The sequence below is a fragment of the Rana temporaria genome, chromosome 7, assembly GCF_905171775.1.
Source record: "Rana temporaria chromosome 7, aRanTem1.1, whole genome shotgun sequence".
Lineage (NCBI taxonomy): Eukaryota > Metazoa > Chordata > Amphibia > Anura > Ranidae > Rana > Rana temporaria.
In genome coordinates, this window is record NC_053495.1 from 79,297,050 (window position 1) to 79,308,520 (window position 11,471).

At 43.4% G+C, this 11,471-nt stretch overlaps 1 long non-coding RNA gene across 2 annotated transcripts; it reads left to right on the plus strand.

The window, feature by feature from the left end:
- Positions 1 to 3,002: 3,002 nt before the first annotated feature.
- On the plus strand, positions 3,003 to 10,425 carry LOC120945441. 2 transcript variants are annotated; one of them, XR_005750573.1, is made up of 7 exons: positions 3,003 to 3,063; positions 3,153 to 3,260; positions 4,190 to 4,306; positions 6,987 to 7,109; positions 8,356 to 8,427; positions 8,559 to 8,665; positions 10,378 to 10,425. It is a non-coding gene; the product is annotated as an uncharacterized LOC120945441 (long non-coding RNA). The 2 variants fall into 2 exon arrangements; XR_005750574.1 differs by lacking the exon at positions 6,987 to 7,109.
- The last annotated feature ends 1,046 nt before the right edge of the window (positions 10,426 to 11,471 follow it).

Sequence of the window (11,471 nt, forward strand, 5' to 3'; positions counted from 1 at the left end):
TTGTGTCAGATCATGTTAAATTATACTTGTCTGAACCCCATTTGGCCTCCACTACAGATCCATTAGAGTATTGGGATGAGAAAAGGGGTATTTGGCCTGCTCTTTCTGTGGTGGCACAAGAGCTACTTTCTTGCCCCCCGACCTCTGTGCAAAGTGAGCGTGTATTTTCTATCACAGGAAATATTCTGTGCCCACAGAGGTCCCAGCTGGCCCCACAGCTGATGGAGCAGATGACATTTCTGAAAGTCAATCTTCCAAAGCTGGGCTACCCAGAACTAAGCTTTGCAACTGAATAATTCTAATTATACTACTTCTTAAGTTCTTATGTTTATCAAATCGATAAAGATATTGTTAATAATTTACCTGTTCCAAGTATAGATGGCGATGCCAAAAAATAAATACAACAAAACCAAATATAGTGCATGTCATGATATACTGTATGTACCAAAAGTAATGTTACATGAATAAAATATACGATAAAGTATCAATCACAATGTAGATACAGCAAGCATGAGAAGCTGTGATCCACCACAGTCTATATAATTCAAAGATTTATTTTTTGTTGGGTGGGCAACATTGATTACCTCAACATTTTATTTACCATTTTTTTTTTTTTATAATTTGCTGACCCCAGGCCCCCCCCCCCCAAATAATTCAGAGGTTGTAAACATGAAAAAAGAGTTTATACTGTAAGGGTGATCCTAGCTTGTTAGGCTCTCAATCTCTAACTTTGAGATTTTAGCTTTTGAAATGATGTGTCGGCCACTGCAGCGGGGGCTTTGATCGCAGGTGAGTATTACATAATCAGCTTCTATGCTATGCACGCAGGTCTGCCAGTCCTGGCATGACCACCTTAAGAAAATGCACGATCGTTCTAAATTATCCCCTAAACCATGAATGGAGGTATTTCAAGCACCTACATACAGGTAAGCATTAATATAGTCTTCCAGGTAGCTAAAAGTACTATATATTTATTCATTTCTGTTGATATATCTATTTTGAATCCTGACATGCACTATGTTTGTTTTTGTTGATTTTATTATTTCCCATCACATCTTACAACTTGCAAAAGTTTGAATTGAAGTAGATCTATGCATAAGGGTAATAATAATAATAATAATAATAATAATAATAATAATTAATAAATAATAATAGTTTTTGTTTACATTCACAAATCCATTATCTACTACCACCGTTTGCAAGAATGTTATCAACCCAAGCTGGGGTTAGTTTGTTTATTTTTCATTCGTTTTTGGAGTAATGTTTTGACTCCTTGGCTCTGAAATTAAGCCACAAAAAAAAAAAAAAAAAAGCTACCATTCCATAAAGAAACCTACTCCACAATTCCACGGCTCGCAATACTCCCACAAACACTGGGGCTCTCCTCCTACTGTGCTCTTGCTGCAGTGCAGACTGCTGCCACCTGCCCTCAAAGAAGAAATATTACAGTTCACGTTTGGAAGACATCTCACCCAGTGGCGTTCCTAGGGGGGTGCGGGGGGTGCGGGCCGCACCGGGTGACACCCACTAGAGGGGTGACACCATCCCGATTTAAAAAAAAAAAAAAAAAATTTGTTTTTTTTTTTTTTTTTAGCTGACATGACCAGAGGTGCAGGTGGCTGTGTCATGTAAAAGGGGTGCAGTGATGCAGGGTGTTGTGTAATGTAAAAGGGTCCAGAGGTGCAGGGGGCTATGAGATGTAAAGGGGGCCAGTGATGCAGGGTGCTGTGTAATGTAAAGAGGTGCAGGGTGCTGTGTAATGTAAAGGGGTGCAGAGGGCTGTGTAGTGTAAAAGGGTCCAGAGGTGCAGGGGGCTATGTGATGTAAAGGGGTGCAGAGGTGCAGGCGGCTGTGTAATGTAAAAGGGGTGCAGTGATGCAGGGTGCTGTGTAATGTAAAGGGGTCCAGTGATGCAGGGTGCTGTGTAATGTAAAAGGGGTGCAGTGATGCAGGGTGCTGTGTAATGTAAAGGGGTCCAGAGGTGCAGGTGGCTGTGTAATGTAAAAGGGTCCAGAGGTGCAGGGTGCTGTGTAATGTAAAGGGGTGCAGAGGGCTGTGTAGTGTAAAAGGGTCCAGAGGTGCAGGGGGCTATGTGATGTAAAGGGGTGCAGAGGTGCAGGCGGCTGTGTAATGTAAAAGGGGTGCAGTGATGCAGGGTGCTGTGTAATGTAAAGGGGTCCAGTGATGCAGGGTGCTGTGTAATGTAAAAGGGGTGCAGTGATGCAGGGTGCTGTGTAATGTAAAGGGGTCCAGAGGTGCAGGTGGCTTTGTAATGTAAAAGGGTCCAGAGGTGCAGGGTGCTGTGTAATGTAAAGGGGTGCAGAGGGCTGTGTAGTGTGAAAGGGTCCAGAGGGGCAGGGGGCTATGTGATGTAAAGGGGTGCAGAGGTGCAGGCGGCTGTGTAATGTAAAAGGGGTGCAGTGATGCAGGGTGCTGTGCAATGTAAAATGGTCCAGAGGTGCAGGGTGCTGTGTAATGTAAAGGGGTGCAGAGGGCTGTGTAGTGTAAAAGGGTCCAGAGGTGCAGGGGGCTATGTGATGTAAAGGGGTGCAGAGGTGCAGGCGGCTGTGTAATGTAAAGGGGTCCAGTGGTGCAGGGGGCTGTGTAATGTAAAAGGGTCCAGAGGTGAAGGGGGCTGTGAGATGTAAAGGGGTCCAGTGATACAGGGTGCTGTGTAATTTTAAAGGGGTCCAGTGATACAGGGTACTGTGTAATTTTAAAGGGATCCAGTGATGCAGGGGGCTGTGTAATGTAAAGGGGTCCAGTGATGCAGGGGGCTGTGTAATGTAAAGGGGTCCAGTGATGCAGGGGGCTGTGTAATGTAAAGGGGTCCAGAGGTGCAGTTGTGGAGAGGGGGTACACAGTAGTAACAAAAAGATATTGAAGGATGCAGAGGTATGCAGGGGGCACAGTGGGGTGTTTTTACATTTTAACGTGGGGGGGGGGGGGGGTGCCAGATATTGGATCCGCCCCGGGTGCCAAATGCTCTAGGTACGCCCCTGATCTCACCACACTATGGATTTAATCCTGGTTAAGTATGTTGCCTGTGGCACCCTTAAACACGTGAGTGGCTTATCATTTTTCCCCTACTCACCTTCCATCATTCCATTAATTATTTCTGCTAATTTATATCCCTCTCTCTTTTTTTGCAGTTGCAATTTACTGACGTCATGTCTCACATGCATGCCTAACATTGGACCTGGATGTGGATGAGGAGGAAGCAAATAGAAAAACACATGAGGTTTTTTCAGCACTTCATAGTAAGTATTAAGACTCAGGCCCCATACACACGAGAGGATTTATCCGCAGATACGGTCCAGCGGACCGTATCCGCGGATAAATCCTCTCGAGGATTTCAGAAGATTTCTATGCGATGGCGTGTACACACCATCGCATTGAAATCCGCGCTGAAATCCTCTGCCGATGACGTGTCGCGCCGTCGCCGCTTTTATGACGCGGCGACGGGCGCGACGCTGTCATATAAGGAATTCCACGCATGCGTCAAATCATTACGACGCGTGCGGGGAATCCCTTTGGACGGATGGATCCGGTAAGTCTGTACAGACGAGCGGATCCATCCGTTGGAATGGATTCCAGCAGATGGATTTGTTGAGCATGTCAGCAAATATCCATCTGCTGGAAATCCATCCCAGGGGAGATTTATCCGCGGATAAATATCCGACGGAGTGTACACACCATAGAATCTATCCGCAGAAACCCATTTGATGGGATTTATCTGCGGATAGATTCTATGGTGTGTATGGGGCCTAAGAGTAAACCCCACTTAGGATGTTATAATGATATACTTGTATGACTTTTTTTTTAAAATAAATCACCTTTATTTGTCATTGTGTGTGAGTGAGTATGGGGTTAGTCTGTGTGTTTAAGGGTCAATGTGAGTATGTCTGTGTTTTTCTGTGATTAAGTGTCTGGGTCAGTCTGGCTTTGTTTACAAGGCACTTCATTTATTGGCCAGTGTGTCTGTCAGTTAAAGTGTGTGTCGTCTTTATGGGTCAGTGTGTGTCACTGTGTATATGTATATTTTAAGTGGGTGTGAGTAAGTATATTGGTGTGTGTCATGGAATGCATAATGTGCAAAAATGTTATTTTGATGTATATATGGAATACAGTTGTGTTACTTATTTTATGTTTTTTGACATCGAAATAATTTCTTCTATGCCATTGTCAGTGCATCACCTCCACACTTCCCAGAGCTACAAATCTAAACTCATGGTCTATCTTGGCCCTGGTATTTTGATTCCATTCTGACCACCAGGGATCTGAATGCTGCTCAGCTCCATGCAAGGTAAGAACAGGGAGACTGGGAACTGTATTATCTTTTGGAATAGTGATTAAAATTCCATTGCAGCGAAAGCAGATATCTTCTCATTAGTTTACCGATCGGCAGGGATGGACTGGCCATTGGGACTACAGGGAGTTTCCCGGTGGGCCGATGGCTCAGTGGGCCGGCTTCAGTGACAGCAGACCGCCGCCCCCCTCCGCTCCTCTGTCTCTCCCTCCCCACAGCGCTCACCTGGGGGGGAACAAAGAAGCAGAGGGAGGACCAGAGGAGCAAGGAGGGACGATAGAGGAGCATGGGGGAGGGGACGGACAGCTGATTTAACAGCTATGGCCTGGGAGTTTCTCACTTCTGCCTAATCTTGTCCCATAAGGGGGGGGGCACCAAACTGATTCTTTGCCCCGGGTGAAATAATGTCTAGCTTCCCCAGTGGTACTGCCTAAAAGAGTACCAGTACCAGCCGTTCTACTCTAATAAAGTAGAACGGCTAGGGGCTAGTGAAGGGGGAGAGGGGGCTTGGGTGGCCGGGGGGGGGGGGGGGTGCGGGAGTTGTCCTGTCAAAGTGGGCCAGTCTGGATGAAGTCCAGGGCCAAATTTTTGTCCCAGTCCATCCCTGCCGATCGGGTACATTCTCTGCCTAACTCAGCTCTGCTGCATACCATTCGAAGATACAAAATTGCAAAATGCCTCCACGTGTCTTTAAAAGATGTGATAGTGGGATCCATGTTTTTCCCTAATGTCTACTTATATTGTCCTCCGCTACCTCCCTAGCCCCTCGGTCTATAATTTTTCACCCTGGCTATCTTATTCCAGTATCCACACTCCCACTGCTTTAGTATCCCCCCCCCCTGCTTCCTGTGTTGTTTTACTGTCCAGTGTCCACTAACAGTGGGGAAACATTAAAATATAAATGAATAGTTTAAGGTAGACTGTGTGGGCCAGATTCACATAGAAGAGCGGCGGCGTAACGTATCATAGATACGTTACACCGCCGCAATTTTTCATCGCAAGTGCCTGATTCACCAAGCACTTGCGATGCAAACCTACGCCGGCGGCCTCCGGCGCAAGGCGGGACAATTTAAATGGGCGTGTGCCATTTAAATTAGGCGCGCTCCCGCGCCGGACCTACCGCGCATGCTCCGTTTCCGAACTCCCGTCGTGCATTGCGCGCCGTGACGTCATTTTTTCGAACGGCGACGCGCGTAGCGTAATTCCGTATTACTGGACGGCTTACGCAAACGACGTTATTTTTAAAATTTCAACTCGGGAACGACGGCCATACTTTTAGACAGCAATACGCTTGCTGACTAAAGTTAGGGCACCAAAAAAAAACGACTAACTTTGCGACGTGAAACTAGACTAGCGGCGACGTAGCGAACGCGAAAAACCGTCGTTGATCGCCGTAACTCCTAATTTGCATACCCGACGCTGGTTTACGACGCATCTTAAGATCCGACAGTGTAAAACAATTACAGCTGTCGGATCTTATGGCTATCTATAGCATAGATAGAACAACAGATACAACGGCGAATCAGCAGATACGCCGTCGTATCTACTCTGTGAATCTGGCCCTTAGAGTTTGAAGTTCGGAATAAAATACTATTGTGTGTGGGAAATGAATACATAATAATTTAGCAGATAATGTGATGATGTATATAAATAAATAATAATAATAATAATATTAGACCAAAAATAGTTTTATATTCACAAAAAAAAAAATATTTTCATAGAAATTACAAACACACATGCTGGGTAGGTGTAACTTGGCAGCATAAGAAAACGTTTCTACCAAAATCAAGGAACAGTAAAAAGATCGATTCTGCATAATAATTTGCGATGAGATGGGCAGAGGAAGGTCTAGCCTTCATTTTTCAAAACGTCTTTGTTGGTTATATGTTCATCGTAGCTCCCAGGCATTGGAGCAATGTGTCTGGAAATATCTTCAAGTAAACAAAATATACTCGGTCCAATGCCTAATTGTGTTGTTGGCTTGCCCGGGCCAAAATTATTTCAAAACTCTCAGTTTGCTGCCTGCTCAACTGATGGGTAAGCCGGGTAAGCCTTTTGACCTTTCTTTGTAGTTTTCGGTTGTCACACCTTAATTCTATAAGCTCCCTCAGAATGATCTCCTGCACAGTTGGGAAAGGCGGTACAGCAGTAGGTGGCATCAGGGCATGGGGTGGCTGAATGAATGAACCTTGTCCTCTGTGCTCCTCCTCTGGGCCGGGGGAGAAATCAGGAGTCTGGGGAATGATAGGGGTAATCTCTGGCTGAATCTCCAGCCTCTCCAAAAGAAGAACAGGAGAGTGCGGGCTGCACTGTACTCTCCTCTCAGGGTGGTATTGCTGATCTGAAATAGATAAGATAGGCAAAGTTTGATGAATGATGAAAGCGTTCATAGTAATGAATTTATTCAGATTAGACTTTTATGTAGTAGTAATAATGAATAATGGAGCAAATGAAAGATTGAGTTGGGGAGGGGGGATAAGTTGTATTAATGATTGAGAGAAAACCAAAAATCAATTTAAACTTATTTAGGTAAATCTACACATTGCATTTATATCCTAAAGTTAAAAAAATTTAAAAGCTTATTTAATAAAATAACCTTTATAGAAGTAAATAAATACAATATAAAAATTGCAGAAACAGAAAATGCCTTAAACAGAAATTATTTTCTCTTTATTAGATAACATATTTATCAGCATATGACACGCACATTTAACTCCTGAAAAGCTTTCTGTTAAAGACGGAAGAAAGAGTGAAGTTAATGTTGAAGATAAAGTTCTTAAAGGGTCCCAGTAAGTTGCAGGTAAAAAGGGCATATGTATTCTAAATTTATTATCGTAGTACTTTTGATATCCTAGTGCAAAAACCTTTGTAGCGCTTTTATACCCACTAAAAGATAAAAAAATACCTGTAAAGCAAAGGCATAATGAGCTAGTATGCACAGCATACTAGCTCATTATGAGCTAATAACCTTGTAAGTAATTTAGTGTGCCGTGCTAGGTTTGCAGGGCGAATATCTTCTAAACCATACAGGTTATAGAGATATTATGTATAGATATTATAGGCTTAACGGTAGTTTAAAAAAAAAGCGCAAAAGAGCTGTTGAACACATTTCAATAAGGGCTACTAAATTCAAAATCATTAAAAGAACCAAAGGCAGAAAAAAAATTTCAACACGGTGGAGTTCAGCAAAAAATCTTTGTGATAGGAATGAATCTCTGACATCACAGCCACTCTCATTTATTTCCACAGTTTGCGCAGTCCTCCTTGATATATCAATCCCCCTTCAAATCACAGTGTCCCTTTCACAGTCACGTTCTAAAGGTATGAGGTGTCATTTTTGTACGAATTTTTAAATTGAACTTTTAGGTGTATTACATGAAAATGCCTATGTGTAAATAGGGTACATGATGATGATGATAATGGAGTTAGTGCTGTGTCCTGTTTCTTCCCAGATCATGCACTTACCCTGAGGAGGAGCAATGGTCCTGCCAGAAGCCGATGCTGGAGGGTCTTGAATGCAGCTTTCTGTTAAAGACGGAAGAAAGAGTGAAGATAATGTTGAAGATAAAGTTCTTAAAGGGTCCCAGTAAGTTGCAGGTAAAAAGGGCATATGTATTCTAAATTTATTATCGTAGTACTTTTGATATCCTACTGCAAAAACCTTTGTAGCGCTTTTATACCCACTAAAAGATAAAAAAATACCTGTAAAGCAAAGGCATAATGAGCTAGTATGCACAGCATACTAGCTCATTATGAGCTAATAACCTTGTAAGTAATTTAGTGTGCCGTGCTAGGTTTGCAGGGCGAATATCTTCTAAACCATACAGGTTATAGAGATATTATGTATAGATATTATAGGCTTAACGGTAGTTTAAAAAAAAAGCGCAAAAGAGCTGTTGAACACCTTTCAATAATGGCTACTAAATTCAAAATCATTAAAAGAACCAAAGGCAGAAAAAAAATTTCAACACGGTGGAGTTCAGCAAAAAATCTTTGTGATAGGAATGAATCTCTGACATCACAGCCACTCTAATTTATTTCCACAGTTTGCGCAGTCCTCCTTGATATATCAATCCCCCTTCAAATCACAGTGTCCCTTTCACAGTCACGTTCTAAAGGTATGAGGTGTCATTTTTGTACGAATTTTTAAATTGAACTTTTAGGTGTATTACATGAAAATGCCTATGTGTAAATAGGGTACATGATGATGATGATAATGGAGTTAGTGCTGTGTCCTGTTTCTTCCCAGATCATGCACTTACCCTGAGGAGGAGCAATGGTCCTGCCAGAAGCCGATGCTGGAGGGTCTTGAATGCAGCTTTCTGTTAAAGACGGAAGAAAGAGTGAAGAGTCAAGGTAATGTTCATGAAAAAGTCAACAGCTGTATTTACAATTTTTGCCTGAGATATGTCGTATAACTACAATATTTTCTACTATGAAATCAAATATTCAACCAAAAATGGACTGAGGAAATGTAAAATATAATCAGAAGTTGCTGATGTGTTAAAACAGATGTTACATTTCTGGCAATTTTTAAGATTAACAAAATATATGTAAAATATGCTATCAAGTATCTACATATCATTTACTACAACCCCCATATACATAGTACCAGGGCTAAATTAGCTACTAGCCAGGCCTCAAGGGTTACTAGCCAACAGTTAGTTGCCACACCCAACCCTTAGCTTGCCCCACCCCTAATTCAACCCCTAAACACGCCCTCATAAATTATCTCATTAAATGACACAAAATTGTTTTATGCAGAATAAAATATTTTAAAAAAATATTAACACCAACTTTATCCAAAACCACCAATGAAGCCTGCCTGTGCCCACCTATGTAGCCTGTGCCCACCAATGCACCCTGTGCCCACCATGCAGCCTACATGTGCTGCAGGTAAAGAGCGATAAACGCTTTCATTTAAATTGATGTTTTCCCGCTACTAAACAGCCCCGCCCCATGGCCAGGAAACTTTAATTTACAGATCGCCCGTCCTGGGATTGGACAGGATAAAAGTCCCGGAGGAGGGGATGTATGTGGCAGCAAGCGGCAGGGAACACGGCAATGTCAAATCAAAGCTGTTATCGATGTGTTCTCCTCTCTCTTCCCCCCCTGTGATCGATGAGAGAAGGACTCCCTTTCAAACTATGCTGTTGGCGGAGCTCTCACCCCTTTCTCGGCATCCCTCAAAATCTAGTCACAAAATGAGAGCAGGCAAGTTTGAATTTGGAAGGGTGCATACATACTACTACTATACCCACCTTTTGATTTAAAAATCACATTTCTTACATCAGCTTCCTCAGTCCACCTTCACATGACAGTTTCCCCTTCACAATTATGTTCTGATCTGAACCCCCTTCACAGTGGTAAATTTCACCCACCTTCACAGCACATGTGAACAGCTGTGTTCTCTGTCCCACCCTGCAACTTGACCCACCTTCACCTAACAGCCCCCCGCAGCTCTGCCCCCGTCACAATTCAGCATCCACAGCTCTGACCTTGCTACCTTGCTTGGGCACACAGAACCGTAGACACAATAAATACTATAGTGGGTGGAGCAGAAGTTGCTGAAGTTATCCAGCATAATGTTGTTTGTTAGGGCCGCATAGCAACCAATCACCTGCTGGTTAATTTTAAAAAGTTCTCTTCAGCTGCTCTATTGCTGCCCACTATTTTGCATTGCTATTTTTTCGGCTCACTGTGCATAACGAGCCTTCTGCTCTCGACTGTGATAGTGAAAGCTGAGTAGCCAGGGAGACAGAAACGGCACCTAATTGTCTCAACTGTGACGGTCTGCATGGCACAGTGACTTGGTCCAAGTAGTAAATAGCAGTTCATTATATATCCTTTGTGTTGGGTACTCACCACCAGAATGTTGTTAATAGGATGTACTTGGAGTTGGAGCTGATCCTTCCAAGGATGATGTTTCTTGATCTGGAAAACATGAATGTAAAAAAATAAAAGTCATACATGTGTAGTCATCATAAACAATAAGATAGCTTTACAAATATATTATAACTGCAATATATATAAATTATAATGATATATTTAATTTTCCTCACCACCAGCTCTATGATTTTGACCCCTGCTGCTGAATCCAGGGACATCCTCTGACAGAAGGACATCTCTTAGCTCCGCCTCCCACTCTCGCAACTTGATAGGCTTTCCTCGGTTTTGTCCTAGTCGAAGCCTCTGCATCTTCTTTGTAACCGTTGCCCGACAATCATAGAACCTGCAAATGTACATAAACATTACAATTACATTAATAAAAAAAAAATACGTAGATTAATGTTTTTTGAAAACCACATTTCTTTTCACATTGTGATGGTTATATGTATACTGTTCAGCATGTGGCTGTGACAAATACATTTTTTGGTTACGTTGAACTGTTACTTTTTTGTTATTGACTACAAAACTGTGTATTTTTTACACAAGAGTGAAAGAATATTTTAATATTAATTACCTGTGTCTGACGCCATTGGTGGGCCTGTGAAACTTGGAGACCGCATTCACGGAGTCCCGGACTCGTTCCCAGGCTGCTGACTTCTCAGATGCTGGCACGGATTGGCAGAAGAGTGTCACTTTTTCTTTTGATACTGCAGCAACCAATGCAGCATTCTCCTCTTTGGTATATATGGGTCCCCTTGATTTCTGTCTCTTGGTTCGCTTGTTCTGCTGCACATCTGAGTCCGCACTATCTGACATAGGAGGGGCCACATGTCTCCTTTCTTTGCCATGCTCCCGCTCCACTACACCTCCACATTCCCTTCCATGCCTCGGCTTCACTCCACACCTCTCCTCCCCTCCCCGCCTCCTCTCCCCTCCATGCCTTTCCTCCACTACCCTCCTCTCCTCCCTTTCACACCTCTTCTCTCCTCCACGCCTTTCCTCCACTACCCTCCTCTTCTCCCTTTCACGCCTCCTCTCTCCTCCACGCCTTTCCTCCACTACGCTCCTCTCCTCCACTCCACTACTCTCCTCCACGCCACTCCTCTCCTCCCCTCCATGCCTCCTCTTCATTACACACCTCTCCTCCACTCCACTCCTCTCTTCCCCTCCATGCCTCCTCTTCTCTCCATGCCTCCTCTTCCCTCCATGCCTACTCTCCCCTCCATGCCTCTCCTCGACTCTACTCCTCTCCTCTCCTCCACACCTGTCCTCC